Raw genomic sequence first — 21,069 nt, forward strand, 5'->3', positions numbered from 1 at the left:
ACCTGATTTTTGTTACTCCCTTGAGTGATGGCTTAGAGCATGATTCATGATATTTTGGCCTTTTTTCTACTATAAAGATTTAATCATAAAGGAAATATTTTCATCCTGAGAGAACAAGCTATATCTAATTATTAATTAAAACATTACTACAGTAGATTAGTCGTCCTGGCCTATATTTTCCACTCTATTAATGCAAGTCAGAAGGAAGCGATTTCTGAAGAAACAAGTAGGAGAGCCACAGAGGAAAGCAGTGGGGGCCTGGTATCAGCCCTGCCAGTCTCTGCAGCTGGTTCTGCGCATGGCAGGAGTGGCGCGCCACGGCCGGCAGGGCTGGCGCTGGAAGGAGGCAAACAGACCGCTGCCCCAAATAATACGATTCTCCTTTATTGTGAGAAGAAGAGTGTGGGGAGGTGGGACAGGAGGCAGACGTGGCGGCAGGGCTGTGCAGGGGCCAATCCGCTGAGATGAGTGAGGGGTGAGCTGCGATGCCTCTGGTTGGCTTCTCCTTCTGCTCATGATCTCCAGATCATCCAGAGCCTGTAGTCGCCTCTCCTGCCTCCTCTGAGGCAGCAGGATGTGCTGGCTACATGTGGGCAACTGGAGGAAGGACCACAGAAGAGGGGAATCTGCCCTAGCTGCACCCATCACCTTCCCAGTTTGACATTTGCATATAGTTCCAGTAACAAGGGAGGGTACCGTTCACTGGTGGTCATGGTACCGCTAAGTTTTTGGACCAAGGTCCCACGAATTACCTCACCGGAGACAGTGTTCAGCACCCTGGGTGGTGAAATTCTGTCCCTGCTACAGCTGAAAGCAAAATTCACATAGGCTTCAGTAGAGACAGGTTTTCATCCAGCCAACAAAGGATGCTGGGCCCTTCAAAAAAATAACGTAGCGTGTGCGTTAAGTACAGCCTAAGTAAAAATGGAATAGCTATAAGGAAGAAAATTTCCTCAGAGCATGGATACTTAGTACACAACCTTTGATATGAGCAGGTTGTGTGCAACAGCATTCATATTGGCTACAAGGCCGCATGTGAGTTACGCTGGTGAAATGAAGATGAGTGAAATTAGTACATTAATTAAATATATAGAGAGAGATATTACATTGGAATAACAGGGCTAGAAAATATAATAGATGGAAGGTTTCCTAACTCGTATTGTAAGATGGTGCTGTGTAAATGAAGGACTTGTAACCTTAGTCTGGCAGTCTGATTTTTTTTGTTTCAAATCACATCGTACGCACTTAGTGCAGCTCTAGCCTTTTATTAAAATGGGAAAATATAGTGTTTATAAAGGCTACTCCTGACAAATAGTAACCAAAGCAAGGTGCAAAAAATGTATTGTTTCCATAATCAGAGATACACTGTAAAATAGAATAAAGTGATAAATACAGAGTATAATTGTTTGTTGTTGCTATCTGTCTGTGCCTGGTGGCAAGGAAGTCCAAATGAATTACAAAGAAATTTTTAATAAAAGAACAACAAAATAATAGACTCCATAACCTGAAAGAACTTTAAATAAAAAATGTCCCCTGAAACGGAAAGTCCCTTTAAAATCTTCACACTTTCATGTCATTCTTTTTTTTTTCCCCCTGCTCTTACTTAAAAGCCTCTAGGTAATTTGTCCTATTCCCTGCCCAATAACAGCCAAGCCATTGTTTTAGGGTAGATATTTTTAATGTTATTTATTTTACTTTTTTTGTTGCTTTTTTTCCTTGGACATTTCATCCACACACCGCAGAAAATGTGAACATAAGCAGCTGCAATATGAGATGAACTCTGAACACCAAATAGGTAGGCCCTAGAGGGGAGGAACTGAAATATGAGCTGCTTACTCTTGGAGCCCTTTAAACCCTCCAATCTGTTTTAAATTATTTTGGTGCCTCTATTTAAAGGTTAAATTTTTGTTGTTGTTGTGAGCCATAGTTTAGTAATACAAAACCTGGGCAACATCAGCATAGAGTCAATTCACAGATTACACACCCAGGGTCTTTCCTGATCCTGCCTAAAGTGAAGCAGCATGTTTATACTTAGCAACACATTTTGACATGAATGAACTTTTCACGTCTCTGCTCATAAAATAAACACGTACATTCAGCAGGAAAAAAAATCATCTCACTCAACGATCCTGCTTACATATGTTATTTACAGACCATATGTTGAAATCTAAATATGGTTAAAGATATGCACACATTATAGATATAAAACACTGATTGCAGTACTGTGCATTAAACATCTAACCTTTTACATCTCTTTCATTAAATCCTTTCTTTGTGTTAAGTCTTTGGCACTCTAGATTTCACTAGAAAAAAAAACAAACAAACTTATTTTCTCCTCCACTCCTTTCAAGCAAGATCTTGGCACCTAAAGCATTTTTTATGTTTTGCATTTCCTTCTACAGTATTTTGTTTCAGGGCACTCATAATTTGAGCACTAGGGCTTAGATGTCAGCATGAATGCAGTTTCGATGGCTGCTTTTTGCCATTGCCACTTTGAGTTCAGCTCTAGTAAGTGCCAATGGGAAATTCCTAAAGGCCAAGGCATTTTCAATAAATTAGCATCAAGACACTGAGTCTTTGTATAGCATTTAGGTGAAACTTGATTCAAAATGCATATTTGGGAATTTCTGACAATGCTTTCTTTGTTTTTTATGCAAATAGAAAAAGCCCTGGAATCTCTTGAATTTATATGATCAAAGATGACCACCATGAATGCGTCTGGAAGCGCTACCAAATGACAGAAATACCAGAGACAGTTATATTACAATGATTAAAATAGACATTTTTAAAAAATGCTTTCAAAAGAACATTGTTTTTTGGACAATTTGTTAACTTTATGTATTTTTAATCAAACTAATTTTGAAGCATTGCATTTGAGATGATACACATCAAATGTTACTGTTGGCTGGGGACTCAGAGACTTCTAAAATATAACAATTAAAAGGTTTATGCTCCTCTCAGTGGGCAAGCTGAACTTTATTAGAATTAATTAATAAGAGAATTACACACTCTTAAAGAGATGAGTATGATTTCAAAGATGTTAAGAAAGTATCATGGCATACATTCCTACCACTGCAGCAACTATGATCTGAGCTTAAGACAGAAATCTTGTCGTTTAAATTGTGATAGGAACGTCTTGAATTTTGTTCTTCTAGCCTTGTTTCTTTCAGTAACTGCAGTCAGCTAAGAAAGTGTTACCTGCATAGATATTTTAGTTGCAGAGGTCCACTTCTTAACATAAAGATCAAAATACAATATAAACATGCTAAATAACTGGTCTTGGTAGTCCAGATTAATATGAAGATATGTTATATCACAGGAAGGAAAAATGGCTATCTAACTAGAAGAAAAACAAATATTTTAACCGCCCCTCTGGATGGAGGATTTGTGTTTTCATTCTAAATTAACATAAGCAATAGAGTGAAATGAAAGCACAGCGAATAGAATCGACTTTTACAGGCTTCATAGAAATGTTTTGAGAATAATTTCTTTCGTGTGGTAGTTTACTTTTTTGCCTTAGTCATATCACATAGCTCAGGCATCCAGACCCCTCGTGCTTTACCTCCTCCCTGCATCTGCTCCGTGCCAGGCTGCAGTGGACTCTGGACCCCAAACGTGCTGGCTGCTTGCACGACACCGTGGCGCGTATGCTCATTTTGGCTGGGAACATCCCTCGGGCAGAATAGTATCAGTGCTCTGGAATCTCCGATAAAACCCATGAAGCACAACGAAGAGAGGAGAGGAAAAACAGGCAGAAGGAAAAGTACCCCTGGCAAAGAACAAGGTACACATTCTTGCAAATTAAGGACTGTGAGGTTTGAAACAGTTCACAAAAGCCTCCATCTTGCTCAGCGCAGTTTTCTGGATATTTTCCAAAATCCTATTCCTAACCTGATTTAATCTCACAAGTAGCAGCTGTATTCACTGGCATCAGAAGATGATTCTTCTACTAAAATATATAAATGTTTATCGTTTTTAAGATGAAACTCTTTGTCACACTATTAGTGGGTCTCTATGAAAGCAACAAGTAATTAGCTTCAATATAATACTCAAAAGTGATTATTTTCTATACATTAATACCAACAAAATGTTTTCAGACCTACTCAAATTACACAACGTGGCATTATACTGAACATGGACTGTGAAAATGGGCTATGGATTACTGCAGAATCCATTCCCTAGCAAACATTAAGCTCAGCAAAGGATGTTTCTGAGAATCTTGCCAAAAGCGTATCATGGTGGAGCTAAGTCTGTGCATTAGTATAGCTCCCTCATTGGCTGGTTCTGATGGGCAGAGATCATTATCCAAGCACAGTCCATTGCTACCTGTTCTGTTGGAGAAAAGCTTGCAAAAGTGAAGCTTTTTGCTCACATTTGAAAATAAAAAGATTATCAATTAATTAAATTTAAATTGCTTTTATTTATTCATCCGTGTTCTGGGAGAAAAAAGGTTCCCCAGTCCTAATCATAGGACTCAATATATTGGGAAATTCTGAAGGTACACATTGCCAGTTACTTGCCACATTATTGCTGGTGTCAGCTTAGAGACTGCTGAGGGAGATGGGAATCTTTCTCTTGACTTCACTGGGTATTGGAACAAGCTCAATATCCACAACAGCTAGAGGAAAGTTTCCTTCATTTCAGTTTTGCAGTGTTGCAGTATCTTGTGTATAATGTCTTTATAGTTTACCATAATTATGTCTTTATTTGAAATTCATATTTAAAGCATTGCATGGTTGTCATGGAATTGTTGGTAATGTGTGATTACATTATGTTGTCTTTTGCCAGGACACTTGTAAATGAGACATTATCCTTGGAGATTTTCTTGGCTGAAAATGTGAGTAATTAAAAATGTAAACAAATATTATCCATTACATATGCCACAATAATAAATACTTCAATATAATACAAGTTAATGACTCTTTAGGGATCCAGCCTAATCCTGCTACAGAATGTTTCATAGGTGTACAAACAAACAGTTAAGCATTTAATATTTTAACAAGCATATTATATTTATACAATATAGTTCTCAGTTGCAAAACGGCAGCATGCCTGTCAGAATAATTATAGAGCATAAAGTGTGGGAGAAGCAAACCAGGAAGGAAGTACACAGATGTTCAAGCCTCGATAGCCCTCAGTGCTCAGGACAAAATCTTGGTCTGCTTTTCAAACAGGCATTGGGTAGGGGGAGCAAAACTGAAAATGCAGCATTTCTTTTGCTTTCTTTCCAATATAGACGTTATTCTACCTCTGGAAGCAACATTTCAAGCAACAGGACAGGGGATAGAGCCTGAATGGACCTCACTTTCTCTGGAAACCCCTCCAGAAGCAGACTTTCCCAAGCAGAGCACAGTGGAGGAGCTGCAGTCCTCCAGCACTGGACCCCTCCAACCACCACAGCTTGAGAGAAGGGCACAGGTCCGCCACAGTTTGTTAGAGTGTGAGTTGAGTTTTCTTTTTTTTTTTTTTTTTTAAATCCTTTTCCTGGAATCAAAAAGTAAACTAATCAGAGGGAGGCATGGTTCCTTCAAGCACAAGGGGATATTTTCAAAGGCGTAAAGGGCAGTTAATTAGCCAAATCCTGCAGAAATGAAATGACATTTGGTGCCAAATACCCCTTGGATGCTTGGATCACTCCAGCTCATAACACCTCAACTCAACGCTTTCTTCTGCCAGTGACTGCTTTTGTCACCTTGATGAAATCATTGAAATTACTTGCTTCTGTTCCCCCATTTGTAAAACTAGAACTGCAATTCTTGCTTCCCTACCTACTTATTCCCTTTCCAAACTTGCCTCTTGCCTATTCTTGGCTTTATTTAGTTTTCATACCTTTCCTTACACTTAGAATATCCTCCTAGTACTACTTGCCAAATTACCTCTCTAAATTGATACTGAAAACTCCTAAGCACTCAGGCAATCTCTGAAACTTTTCAATTATAATTTGCTGTAAAAGGACAATGATCCTAGGAATCTGCATAAGGACACTGGTGAGTCATTCTTATATCCGGCACTTAAACCTTGCATAGAAGTGCTCTTTAATTATTTTTGAGTCATATTAGCAGGTAGGTCTTATTAGCTGCACTAGGGATTTGAAGGCTCTTCTGGATGACAAAGCTTATAGCAAAAATCCAGGGATCAGTTTTGGGGAAGAAACAAAAGCTATAGTTTATTTGATGATTCTTTGCTAGAACGGACTTTGAACAAAGCCATACCACCTGGGAAAGGGCAAGAGCGAATAGCCCATACTCACTACCTAGGCCTTCTCAAAGGTCAGGATAGGCTCTGTGAGTACTGAAGGGACTGTAGTTGCAGGCACTTGGTAGCCATCCTCTGCTTGCACTGCTCTGAGGACACTGCCTGACACACAAAAAAGGCAGTGGGACAAGAGGTAGGTAGCAACTCCACCTGCACATTTTATCAAATTAAAAAACAGTAACCCTAGGATGCCATGGGCATGCCTAGCTAGGATAGCTCTTCTGCATTATTCACACGCAAAATCCCATCTCTGTTGTTTGGTACACATACTAAATAGAACCTTTTTCCTCTGAGTTTTGTCTTTCCAGAACTGTATTACCTACTGCCTTTGATAAGTTGCTTTGTTCTATCTGTTGGAACATACTTATTTTTGCATCCCTGATGTACGATGTTTGCCGTCTCTCATGTTTCACAGCAAACTCCCAACTTTTACCATAAAGGATTTGCTAATGCTTAGGTTGGAGATTTTTTTCTCTCCGATTCTTTGATTTACATCTGTTTATGAAAGGCTGATTCTCACTTACTTTAATGCCTCCTCTCCTATCAAAGCAACGTAAAGGAATATACTTGGTATAATTGATAACAACACCCTTGGTTTCTTCACAGCTGTATAAATATATAAAGATTCCACATATCATAACCTATAAAACAGATAACTGTTCCCGTATACCAATCAGTATTTTACCAATAATGCATACTTTAAGTAATGTTCAGGAGCAAAACTATTGGAGTAAAGCCTACAGTTCATTCTGCATAGTATGGTAAATGAAATTCCAGGAGACAGTTAATGTACTGCAATTTGAAGTCAGCTAGTATCATATGTTTGCTGCCTCATTTATTTTGATTAATTGCTTCAGTGGGGGTGGACCAAAGGGGAAGCCAAAAATCCAAGTCAGGGAATGCAGAACTGTGCTATGCGTCTCTGCGTTTAAGAAGTAAACAAACTATGAGCCTTTGCTGTCTTCACTCCCTGTGATTCTCACATTTGGTAAGGAAGATTCGTCACACTGTTAAGAATGATGCAAAAAAGCCAGACAGGCCTGGGATGCTGTCTTCTTTGTTTAGGTACTGCCTTCTTTGGAAAAAAAAAGGGCTTGAAACAGCTGGTGCCAGTGATCTAGAATCACTGGGTGGATTCTGAGATGTTTGAACCTCCAGTCTTATTTTTTTTTCCAGGTTTTTTTCTTTTGCCATCAATTCTCCTACAGACTTCCCAGAGCTGTTTTCAGACCCCAGCCTCATGTCAGTCACAACTCCTCTTCTTAGCCAGCAATTCTTTCATTTCATCCCTTGTCCCTTTCCGCTGTCTTCTGCGAGTGACACTGCTATACAGGATCAACAGCAGAGGCAAGGTAGTAGCAAGAAACAGCAGGAGAGATGTGTGTGCGTGTAAAATGGTTGAAATTACGGATCTTTCCAATTCAGCTTTGGGTGATTATACCACCTGCTAAGCCTGTGGGAATGGAGCCCGGAGTGGTGATTTCAGCCATAAACTTTCTGTTTTGTGGTGTTTACCTTTGCTATTCTCTGTGACAGATTTCTTTTCTGAACAGTAGCCTATGGCACTTGGCTGGGGAGATGAGACTTCAGTGAGATATAGCACACAAAGAGTGACAAATTAAAATGACAGGGCTGTCTTACAAGATTGTGATCTAGTGAAATGAAACGTTTCTGGTCTAGATAACATAGAGGCAGCACTGCATGGCAATACATGGGAAGAGCCAGTGTAATTTTCAAGTGTCTTTAAGATCGTGGAGTTTGTCACTGACCCAGCCCTTATCATGGTGAATCTGCCCAAGGTGGGGCTGAAAGTGCGGTTAGGGGCTGCGTTGACAGAGACAGCTCCGGCGCATGCCATATGATGGAAACTTTTTCCATCTTTATCTCTGCTAGCCACGCTAATGGTAAGTGCAAAATGAATCCGAAGAGTCATCACAAGCTGAGAAAATCATATGATGAAAGTTTCTTTCCAATGAAATGCTGTACTGTTTCTTACCTAATGCCATTTTTCCTTTTAATTTCAGCCTGAATAAATAACTTGTAAAAGTCATACACACGTACACACAATGCTGTCCTCTGGTTTTCAGATTATTTAGACTGTTTTCCTTCTCAGCTATTAATAATAAAAAGAAAAAGTGTGTTCCTTTTTGCTATCAACCTTTCAGGGTTTTAAATTCATTGTTCTATATTTTAAATAAAGGCTTGAAGATTACTTTGAAGAGCTCTTTTCTCCCAATGGGTCTCTAGCGGATAGGCACAAATATTTTCTATTCTTAAACACAACACTGTCGTACACAGATGGATAATTGCCTCTACAACTTAGGCATCTAAGTCTCTGTCTTTCAAGTGACATTTTGCATGCTCACTTGTGTGTAAGATTACAATGAGGCTTCAAGTGTCCAGACTGCACCAAAATCATGCCTGAAATACTTTTGCCTCTGTTTAATTAAGTTGAAGTGAAATTCATGTTATTCAAGCATTGTTAAATCAGACCGAAGTTAGTGAATCTGAGTGACATGCTGTAGTATGATTTTAAACTGACTAAAATATGTGGCATTTTAAGTTACTTTCTTTCTTTCTGTTTGAGGAGCAAAACCCACGCGTTTTGCAGAGCTACCCATAGAAAATTAAAACCTATGTTTTTCATGTTATTCAAAGGCAGGAAACTCCGTATTGGTAGAAGAAACAGAAGCTGCACTTAGAGATAAAAACAATTCATGCCCTGCACTAAACAGGTAAATAAAAAACAAAGCTTCTGAAGCATTGTAATCACTGAAAGATATTTCTCAATTGAAGTACTATCCAGCCAGAAGTGTAATGATAACTAAGATATAAATAATAGCCCCCTGCCTTCTCATTTAATTTCAACTACAAAACAATTTCAGTTCATCACTGTGCATGTTGAAAGGGATCCCATTATTAAAAATTCAAAATATTCTCCCTGCTCTTTTATTCTAAGAAATCCCAAATGCCTCAAATGTACAGAAACACACATTTTTAATGAACCAAATGGACCTGTTTTTATAGCTGACAGGAGGTGCTGGGAATTGGAATTGGAGGGGGGGAATCAGCTAATTAAATCTAAATCACCAGCAGTGAACATAATTTCCTTGCCCAGTCACTCCCAGTTTCACCAGATTCCTTGTCCCAAGCTCTTACTTTATTTCCTTCTCTGATTTGCCTTTGTTACCTTTGAATTTTAATGAGATAGCTGCCTCCTCCCTGCTGCCCGGGTGCCAGTAAGCAATGCATGTCATGGTGTGTGAACACAGCGTTGACAGGCTCGGTGCTGTCAGCTCCGGTGCCCCAGCCGCAGCCGCGCTCCCCATGCTGGGAACTGCCGTCGCGGGGAAGCTCCCGCTTCCCTCCCGGAGCCCTGGCCTGAGCCGGGCTGCGCGGCTGGCACATGCAGGACCTGGTCAGATAGAGCAGACGCGTTCGACGTGAAGAGACCCTCCAGGATTTTTAGCTGTTACAATGGAAGAAGTCTCTTATCGTGTGCAATTGCAACTTTGAGACGTTTATTAGCAAGGCCACGTTTAGCTGGGTGTTCACAGGGCTAGGAAACGCTACCTCCCTGCCAAATATCAAGTTGCTCTTCTAAAAACCAAGGGCACCAGATCTGCTAAAGAAGGGATTTGCCAGATTTCACCAACATTTTTGTTCTTTTTTGAAGCTAACCATATTCTTGGAAACATCTGAATCTTCTGAGATGTTGTCATAGTAAAATGCACCTCAGATGGTTCAAATTTGGCAGACACTTGGGAAACAGAGTTTTAGAAAGGGACTTGCTGGGAGACCTTAATAAGAAACAGAGCTGACAACCCAGGCTATGTTTACACTAAATGAACAAACAAATAAACAATTGTGCCTTTTAGTAGCCTTGACAGTTAAGTCTAATGAGCTTAACAGATTGCAGTAGATCTCCTTCCCATAAAAGTGAGAGCTTCAAGCAAGAGCTAAGAAAGGTGGATCTTGATTTTTTACTAGCTGAAGAACAGGGACAGCATATATTGCAATACTGCAAATTCAAAAGAAGAATAAAACGGGTTGGCAGAACACACAGTTGGGTTAGGGGATTTTATTTTTTTTGCAAAGATCATTTTCAAATTGGACTCCTGTTACTTGTTACGCCATGATCCTCCCTGGCACCGAGTGCCAAATAAACTACATATTAGATCTGCTGAAACTTCCTCCCTGCACAGAGCTTTCCCATGTTAGAATAAGGCTTTCCTTATAACATTTAGGCAGTTGCTTTCTTTAAGTGTGCTTTAGGTACCATTGCCACAGCAAGCCCATGCCAGGCGGCAATGACGAGAGTGACATGAGATGTCCCCTAGGGACAAGCCTTTACATAGAACAACATAAGAAAAGGGGCAGGACTGCAACTGAGCTGGAGTTAGAGCCATTTTGCAGTGGGTCAGAGATGTCGAGGCTGCTTCTCCCCTCTCCAACTTTAACCCAGTGTGGAGGATCCTGAGTATCACTTCCACATTCCCCTCCAGCATCACTTGCATTAAACCAAATCAATCTGTTTTTTTGAATTGAGTGTGAGCTATTGAGAGCAAGAGGAATATTTTCCTCTCAGTAAGAAGTGAGGGATATATACAGCAACAAATACTCTGTAATAAAACAATGAAATAGAGAAGCCACTACTTAAGTTAATTCAATACTAGCCAAAATATAGCTCAATCCAATTGAAATTGAATAAACATTTTCATATAAATTCAATTAATTGATGTGGGCCTTAAGCACGCAGTCTGTGTTGTGAAATTATGAACAATAACTTGTTCCACCACCACTGTTAAATAATTGCCTTAAGTCAGAGGATAAAAAATAGAGAAAGCTGAAAATCCATTATACTCTATAACAGTCTTACTAAAACTAATTAGCTGCTATCTAAATTTTCACACCTCTATTTCATGATCATCTTTTCTTCTTGTAAAAACAAATACATACATTCTGAGATGAAGTAAATAAAAATGGTATTTGAAATGTGAACACAGTGCAGTTCAGCTCTGGCTGCACGGTGCTGTTGCAGAGGGCTTCCCAGAGGGCTCGGGAAGGGACTTCAGCAAGGGACTTTAAGCAAGACTTTAAGGGTCAGTTTAGGAAAGTACAGAGACACTTACTGTGGGAAAAGTACTATTTTAATAAACACTGATCTTTTTGTCTGAAGTTTTGATCTCTTTGTGGAGTATGCTCTTACACATTATGACAGCTTTCCCTGGGCAAAGTTGTGATGCTACAACTACATTTTCCCATCAGAAAATCCTCTGCTATTGTGAGGAGAAAAAAAGGGAGTGCTCATCTTGTTTTGGTGGTCTGACACTGCCAACCTTTTTCCAGGTCTTTCTCTAATTCTGTTACTTAGGCATAGGGTATAAGCATAGGGTTTAACATGCATTGGTTAATCTACTAGAACTTTAAAGCAATCCATTCAGTTGGTTGAGCTTGATTAGATGGGGGGACAGAGATTACCCTACAGCTAAATTCTTTATTAATTTGCAGTATGAAATTTCTAATTTGAAACTCAGGCATTTAGAAAATCAATGGTTTATAGAGAGCAGATAATACAGACTGTGAACTTAGTAGAAGGGAGGCCTTTGGGATATTTACTTGGGACACATTATTCCCGGAAGATCTGAATGAAGAACTCTATCTAAACCATTTTTATGAAAGAATCTTTTGAGCAGGAAAGTTCATCCCATTGGCCTCCTTCAGCTCATGATCAATGAAAAAATCTTAAAACGTTTTCAAAAAACCATGCATCTGTTTCAAAGCAATCAGTGAGTACAGACAACACTAGAACAGAGGACAGTAACATTTACCTTTCTGCAAAAGCAGGAGTTACCTTGCTTATTTTTGTCAGCTGGAATAACACTCTGGTTGCCCATGAGACTAAAATGGAGACACTGTTGTTAATTGGTAATCACTAGATCAGGGCGTTCTCCAACAGCTCTGGCAGTGGTTCAGCCTTTATTTCCTCACTTTGCAGACCACAAAACTGAACGGAAAATGTAATCAGCAGTCCCTGAGCAGAACATGATCCTTCCCCATCCCTAAGCTGCCTTTACCTGAACTCAAGCTCATTCTACTTTATTTCTTTGGTCTCAGAACTCCTGAATTCTGTATTATACAGTGGCCCAGGTACAGCAATTGTCTGTAATACAGTAATTTAGATATTAATCCTGAAATATATTCACATTATCTTAAACACACTCACCGTGGTGAGGATCCAGAACCTAAAACTGCCATTTTCTGTGATTTTCAATCACTTTGCTTTCAAGCTTCTGGTAATGGGCACCATCTTCACCTTCACCAGTGGCCAGGCTGGGTACTGAGCCCTGAGCGAGAAGCGCTGTCACTTATCTAGATCTGTCCTCCACACAGGAACACAAGCTGAGTGCTGCATTTCCCAGTGCTCCCCAAAAAGCCTGCGCAGGAAGGAAGTGCCCATCTTGGGCACTCTGAATCATGTTTTGGGTGGTACCATTTGACAGAAAAAGAATTGGGCTACAAAAGGGAATCTACTTGCAAGCCACTATGTGTCAATAGGATGTCTGCTGTGAGGAGCAAACAGGATTTAGGTGCAATTTCAGATGCCATTCAGAAATCACCCCCGGCCCCACAGGAAGTCAGAGAAAGGGGAGGAGAATCTTCCCTGGAGACACCTGAGCAGCAGGAGGATGCTCTTGGGCGTGGCCCTGGCTCCTGGTCTGAGGTGGCTTTCACGGACACAGTGAACCACAGCACGGCTGGTTCAGAGCATCTGCTCAGTAACAAGTTTCTTGTTCTCTCTCTCTCATATTCCTCATGGCTCCAAATATGAAAGGAAGGGCACACGCTGCCCATGCAAGGGTGCCTGTAAGGACGGATTCTGTGCAATGCAGGAACATACTCCTCCTGAATCATGCATTTCACTGCCAGTGATCCTACAGAGGTAAGAGCACAGTTTTTTCCCGAATTCTTTCTGCTGTAACGTTTTGTTTTATCCTTCTAACAATCAACCCGATCGCCTGTTGCCAAGAAGAAAACTTGCCTTGGCTATCAGATCCCATTTACGTCAATGAACAATGTTCTAAGAAAAAGAAAATGTTCACAGTCAAAACTATTCTCAGTGAAATCAAAATAGTCAATCCATTGTCCAGGAAGAATGGTGCTGCCCCACCAAATAAATGTCACTTTGGAATCAAGGATATTAACAGAAAATATATGCGCAGGCAAAGTCCAGACACTTCTTCTGATAATACACAACTTTCCTCCCCTGTAAAGCTTTCTATTTTTACTTCCTTTATTGTACGTGGAATTACACACTCATTTTTATCTGGTACGTGATGATGCAGGAGATTATCAAAATGTACAACACATATTTTCCATTAGATTGGCTTAATGTAGTTTTAGGGTTAGCCAGCTGGCTTGGAGAACATCCATGAAAAAATTTAAGCACTGCTTATGCTTTAATTATAAAGGTTTACACTGGGCCTATACTCTGTGCATTCCCTTTCCACCGTGGTAAACTTCTGCAGGGTGATTTAGATACTTTACATGCCTCACTGGATCTCCCTGTTGTAAACATGTATTTAAAATACGAATTCCTGAATAAGACATGAATAAAATTTTAAATAAAGGATTTTCATCAGTAATTATCTACCAATAAAAATAGTTTTATATGCTTAATAATGAATATAATTGGAAATTTTTTTATACACATGAATGTTGCAAGTATTTGCAGTTATTGGTTTACATTATTTTTCTATCAATCTTTATATCCCTATGGAATAAAAATCCAGAACATTTTTAACCTAAGTATATACATTTGTAAAACAGATAAATGTTGTGATTATCTTTTGCTGTGTATAATTCCTCATGAGGGATTCAGTTAATTGAACATACCTTTCAAAACATAATCTATGGCTTAATTAGGCTTAGCAAATATAAAATTTGAAACCACATACCCTCTATTGGCAGCAAAGTTAGTGATTTTTTTTATTCCTTTTTATCCAGTGCTGGTAATGACTGCTTTGCACAGGCATATAACACATGCAGGTAGCCTGACTACATCCAAAAAAGAAGTTAAGTTTTTGATTTCGCTGTCAGAGATCAAAAGTCGATTTTTTTTTTTTTTTACATACATCAACTCTTTCAATAACAAACTAAGAACTTATTGACGCTGAGTAAATTTCATAGCTTGTAGAAAAGACACATATCATTGTAACGTGTGAAATTTTAATCAGAAATGTTGTGAAGGATAAAGGTAAACTGACTGCTATAATTAATGTGTTCTGCCACAGAGATTTAGCTGGCACATTTGAAAAGTGTGGTTCATGTTAACTATTCCACTGCTTGAATTCTGTCCTCACTAAACAGTGGTACTGTTTGATGATTTTACATGATGCTGCTTTCCAGGCTTATATAAGCTTTTTCTTAATTCAGGGTATGGCACTGTAAAAACTGGAAACTTGCGGTAGTGCATTGGTAGATGGACTTGGCGATGCAAATATGACTGTACTTGGTAGGATGTATTAAACCTGAGAGTAAAAGTTTGCAGGATTGAACAATGTGAATGCTACCTCTTCTCTCCCTCTATTTATTTTATAATTCAATTTATGATACCCTCAGCCATGGTTGCCTGAACCAAAAAAAGATCATGTTGCCAGTGGAATGCAGAATACTAAAATCTATTATCACAACAATAACAAGGACAGAGTTATAAGAAGATTATTGTTCTCAAAACAAAATGCCTATCTGTTACATCTAATGCATTTTTGGAAAAAGCCCAAGGCCCTGATTCTGCCTCCGTTCCTTGCACTGAGTAGAACCATATGGTCCCATTGGAGTTGATCTAACTGCTTTTGGAGTATGCTACCACTCAAAATAAATAAGAGTGGCAGGATCTGGCCCTGAATGAGCACATGGGCTCTGCACCCTGCCCTAGAGGTTAACAAACTGGGTAAGAAAATTCCAGGGCTGAAGGGGGTTCAACTGGGAAGGCTCTGACACAAGCTTCCAACCTTCCAGATGTAGGGCCTCTTTGGGAAAATGTTCATTTAACATATATTTGCTTTAGTACTTTTTATAGGAAGATACATTCTTTTTGTTTAAAATTTATATATCATCTTATTTCCAGAAACTATGAGCAGCCTGTATAACTAATTGCTTTAATAAAAGAATGGCAACAGACAGGGACAGACAGGAAATAACAGCTTCAGAATTGCATTTTTCATTCTGAAGTAGCAGAAAGGACTTTATGGTGTAAATAACACTTGTTCTAACTACTAACAGGCCTCATTTTGAAGTCCTTAAGCACCTAGCTTCCCAGGGGAACTCTCTCTGCCCAAGGAAGGCTAGACTGGCCCCTAAGCAGGCATTTTATTTTCCAAGTAAACAAAATTTTTAAAAAGTTGCTCTCTCAAACAGAAATAATTGTGAACTTTTGGTGTATCTTAAACCACACATCAGAACAGCACATTACAGGAAATATTTTCAAAGGGCATTGGGTTATGAGGACATAAAACAAATCACTGTGATCTGTCTAAAACAGATCATGGAAGTGATTGCCTCAGATTGCAAGTGCAGAGAAAGGAACTATTTACCAAAACTCCCTCGTTAAAAATTAGGGATACCGATTCTACGCTTTGTTTTTGTCTTGGTTGTATCAGTCTTACCTGGAAAGATCTGCTACAGACTCCCCTTGCTGTGCCAGGCTGGGTGTGCAGCAGACAAAAGACATACCAGAAAGGGGAAGACAGATATGCCACTTAAATTAAATAGGAAATGAATTGGCCAGCAAGTTGGCATGTCTGCTGAGACAAATCATAGACAACATGTCTCTCAACAACAGAACTTATTTGTTTTCTCTTGCCAACAGATTCATCACTGCCCAGGCAAAACAGGCAAAATACATTAGTGTCATGGTAAACTGATAAAGAGAAGTGCCTCAATCTAGCATCCTCAATGGCGAAAGTCTTAGGGCTGTATTGATCTGTGTTATATAAATCTTGTTTTCTGTCTGCAGAAGTGAATCAGGAATGACCCTTAAGGTTAACAAACATTGTAATGTCTTTCAGCTGGGGCAGATGCCTATGTGCTCCACACATTGTATTTGGTCAAGTCCCATCTTGTCATTTTACTGCCAAGGAGCTTAACTAATTGCTGGCAATCATAAGACAGTTTGATGGAAGCAAAGAATTCCTGCAATTGTTGCCCCTCTCTCTCTCTCTCTCTTTTTTTTTTTTTTTAGCCTTAACAAGCACTCAAAGCCATGTAGCGGAAAACAATCAACACTGAATTAGTCAGCAGGAGTCTTAGCTGAGCTGGAACTTTATGTAATTGGCATGTCATGTTCTTACATAGCCAGAAGCAGGCCTGATTAAGCTGATGTATTTTGTTTCAGTAAACTTTTACAAAAGCGGCTGTGCCTCCTCTTGTTTCGGTTGCATGTCATCGCATGTGCTTAACATGACTTTTTTTTCTGGTGAGCAAAAGCAGTAAACAATCAGCACTGGTGTTTTGGATTTGACCAGCGTTGCCACACTTGAATGTGGAATATTCTGTAAAAATCAAGTGTCTAGGAAAAGCTGATAATCAAAGAATCACGTTTGTTATCCGTGTCTAACTTTATACATAACACTTCTTCAGCTTGCGTGCCCAAATGTACAATTTCATTTTCTACAGCCTGATTATGCAGGTTTAGAAAAAGCAGATATTAGGTTTAGTCTGTGTATTAATACTATTTCCAATTAAACTTGCATAGTTTTCTCAGGGCTTAGTAAAAATATTCCCATGAAACAAGAAATCCTTCCAGTGGAGATACTGCTTAGGGCACTTAATCAGTTCACCCTATCTGATCCAATAAAATTTTACTGTGTGTTTCACTTTGCCCTATAGATAGATTTAGTCTTAAAATGCTAAAAATGCCAGTCTGCGTGGAGAAAGAAAGTAGTTAATGCTTATCATTAAAGGTAACTCATAAAGCTTAAGGCATACCAGCTATATTCTTGTGCACTAGTGTCCTTCTTGTCATAACCTTAAATCAAACGATATAGTTGAACTTGGCATAGATTATTAAAGGTAAAAGAGTGAGTACTCTGCGCTTCTATTACGTCATAGTTGCCGATATAAAGACAAGATTCAGGGAACTAATGGAGCTTTTTTTTCTTTTGTCATAGAAAGGTCAAGCTAGTTTTCCACATTTTATATGTATGTCATTCTCAATATAGCAACAGAATCTCTTATAGAAAACAATGTAAGTAAATGTCTCTACGAAGCTACTAGTCACCTGATCAAAAGCCAATGTTGAAAAACACTTCTAATGACTTTCTCTTATGCATCAGTGCACCTACTAATGAGCTGCCAGAAAAGGCTTTGCAAAGCTTTGCTAAGATAGAGCAGGAATGTGAGAAGCCTGAGATCTAACTTCCCTGCTGTGATCCCTGCCTTTCTACTAACAGGGAGCCCAGGCGCGGAGCGACTAATGAGCATGCTGGAGAGAGTGTCCAACCCAACGCCAGCTAGAGACAATCCACCTGTCTGCTCTCAGACGCAGGGTATGGTGCATGACAGTAAGACACCCGTTTGTATTTTTTCGTTAAATAATTTAGATATTTATTGATTTCCTTCACTTTTATTTTTTTTTTTTTGCATTGACCTTACTCTCAGTAGCAACTATGACTCTCTTTGGAAAAGGGTAGCATGTTTCAAAAAGAGGCTTTCCCCTTGTAATTATCATTTGATTTGATTTAAGGAAAACATGCAACATTATAGCTCTCCAGAATTTAGAGCTATTTCTCCTTTAAATGTAATAATGCATCCTGAGCTTGGTATTACAAAAAAAAGGTAACCTAATATTTATAGCTTCTTAAATAACACCAAATGTCCTTTATTTGAATGAAAAAATTCAAATATAACAGCTGTCTGACACTAAAAATAGTGCAAATTGCATAAATTAGAGCCTATATTTCAAAGGTGCCTTGCTTAACATCTTTATCTACAGTCAAAAGCCAGCAGGATACTGGTATAAAACATTTACTTAACTCTGTTTGCAGAAATTCTGTATAGATGGAATAGTTCCTGCAGGATACCTTTCAACTCCAAGCTGTTCACATAACGCGTCATGACGATACCTAGCTCCCTTTGGGCTTTTCTTGAGGCTACCCTGCCAGTTAATATTTTGTTAGCCAAGTAGACAGGCTTGCAGAACAGACACAATATAACATTGCCAGTTAGCGGTAGGATGCCCCATTTACTCTGAAAGAAACATAACAATGTAGTAACAGGAATCAGTAATAATTACTCGTATTGTCCTCCACATTGTCATTGGAAAAGCTATCCAATTCAAATGAGCCAGCCAAATGAGCTGCTATTTCCACTTCTTGTAGCCTCAGTTTCCTGCCTGAGTTTGGACATAAAAAACATGTAGTAAGTTGCGGCTAGGAAGAAAATGTGCCATCAGTGCATCATTGATCTTCCAAAGTCTGGTCTTCAATATTATGAAAAAATATCTTAGGAATCTATAGTCTCCTCTTGATACTAATTATCACTGACATTAATGGGACTTGTGTGTGCACACTGCATAGGGAAAAGAAAACAAACCATTGATGTCCAGGGCTAATACTCACAAACAGCTAGTATTAAAATAGCATTGAATATTATTAACGCACTCTCACCGCCCCAGGTGAAAGCTAGTCTTACCTAAGCAGTAGCATTCATTTTCAATTCAATAACTTCTGTTTCTATTAGCATTTTAACAATGTATGTATTTTTTTAAGCTAACATCTTGGCTTTCCATGTCTTAGAAGATTCTCAAATACTTCCAAATATTTCTTTCTTCTGCGTTTAAATAGAGTACTTAACTTTTTAAAAACTTGCCTGATTTCCAGAATTTCAGCTGAATTTACAGGGAAATGTTGGATATACAATCTTGAGAAAATAGATGTTGGGAGCAAAGTTTGTGTGTATTGAAACAAATTATTCAAGTGGAAATAAAAGTGTGAGTATCCTGGTAAAACTGCTTGGGCCAGACCTTTCAGAATACCTGCATTTTGTGAAAGCCCTCTTATAAATACTTCACTGTTCTCTTGACACTTGGCCTCAGTAAATACCTAAATGGTGCCTGGTAAGGCAATCTAAGGATGGAATAGGCTGGAGAGGGTAAAATTCACTGAAGGAGACTCCTGAGTAGCAAATAATTGGCTGCAAGGAGGGAACGCTCAGATCACTCAGTGCTCCCATAAACACTCTCTGGGATGCTGAAATAATCTTGCAGCACGGCACTGTCATCCTTCATGTTTTTACCATACCACAAATTCCTCTTGTATCAGTGCGAAATGGTGACATTGTTATGTTGAGCTGGTTATGTTGGCTTTCTGCCATTGCTCTATTTGCTTGCTTGTGAACTCTTGAACACTGTTGTATCATTCAGCAATGCAAAATGGATGAGGCTGGGACTGAGATCTGCTCTCCGGTTGGATACAGCTTAGAGAATACAATAAGGGTCAGTGGAAATAAACTGGGTACACAAAGAAAAGGCTCAAATCGCTTCACTCTACACCCTTTCAGGCAATTTCCACTATAGGGCACCTGCAGGAGACCTATAATCATTTCATCATCATCTACTCAACCACAGAGCATAGGCTGCACTGACAGCAACTTTACCTCTCCCCCACTCTGTGAGATGTCTTGATGCCAAAGTTGTGAGTGGCAGCTCGACACGGACAATTTCCTTTTCTTCTCTCTCTGAAAGTGGAGAAGATACAACAAGAATAATGCTCCAACATCCTGCTAGTTTACCAGTTTGGCAGCATCTCCCCTCTGGCAGGTTTCTAGCATTGTAAGGAGGCAGTAGAAGTCAGCTTTTGGAAACACACGCTTTCAGAAGAAATTTCACAGAAGGAGGGACATTCAGACTCTTCCACTCCTCTACGTCCTACTCTATTCTTCCAAACTCCCTGGATGACCAGAATTGCCCATATGTAACAAAACTCTTTACATGTCCTAGGAATATTACATTACAAAGAACATGTAAAAATTCCTAACCCTCTTGTGAGATTGCAAAGCCTGGCTCATAAGAGTACAAGAGAGAGCTCACATAAACCCTCTTTCTGTATTTTTCTGTAAAACTCCCTGTGCCCGTTAGTGCACCAGCCCTATTCTCTGAAGAAACAATCTAACAGAATTAGAAGAGCTTTGAAACTGCTTATCATCTCTTTCAATCTGTTCAAGGAAGGAGATAGATAGATATGCTAGAGAATGTAGCTTTTCTAGCTCCATCTCCTCAAAAAACAGTTGGTCAAAAAATTTCAGTGGAACATTTTTCCCTATGAATGCACAGATTTGTCAGAATTTAAAATGAAAATCTTCAAAGTGTGTTGAAAAAGTACAATTTTTATAATGATATGATTGTGATTCTTTCTTTATGTATATCAAAATAAAAACATAATAAAATTACCAAGTTAGAATCAAGTATGTTATTAGCAGAGATTACCTTTCAAAAATGTGTCTTTAGTTCCTTCTTTCTTTTTTTTAACTTTATGAAAGATTAAAAAAAATTTTTCTTAGTTACTTCTTTGAAATAAAGGCAAATTTTAAAATGTGCGTATTAACATTTACTTTTCTGATCAGCTCTAATTTATCATGAGCTCACACATTTGCTGGTGGTTTGACAACTCAGTTTTCCCTCTCAAGTAATTCTGACATGAAATAAATATTCCTTTTAATAACTTTGATTCATTAACAGGAAAGGTTGGTTTCCCCATAGTAGCCGAAATATGTATGGATTTATGACTCAGAGCAGAAGACCTCTTTAATTGATAG

The 21,069-nt window shown here is 38.9% G+C and overlaps 1 long non-coding RNA gene across 2 annotated transcripts in view; it reads left to right on the forward strand.

Annotated features, from left to right (window-relative positions):
• Positions 1–20,716, forward strand: part of LOC138067652 (uncharacterized) — a 41,387-nt gene extending 20,671 nt beyond the window's left edge. For both annotated transcript variants that reach the window (XR_011141933.1, XR_011141934.1), the window contains exons 4-9: positions 3,590–3,784; positions 4,789–4,837; positions 5,237–5,440; positions 8,914–8,990; positions 13,091–13,198; positions 17,709–20,716. This is a non-coding gene — a long non-coding RNA (uncharacterized lncRNA). The remainder of the gene's footprint in view (positions 1–3,589; positions 3,785–4,788; positions 4,838–5,236; positions 5,441–8,913; positions 8,991–13,090; positions 13,199–17,708) is intronic.
• The last annotated feature ends 353 nt before the right edge of the window (positions 20,717–21,069 follow it).

Source organism: Struthio camelus, chromosome 6 (genome assembly GCF_040807025.1).
Source record: "Struthio camelus isolate bStrCam1 chromosome 6, bStrCam1.hap1, whole genome shotgun sequence".
Classification (NCBI taxonomy): Eukaryota; Metazoa; Chordata; class Aves; order Struthioniformes; family Struthionidae; genus Struthio; species Struthio camelus.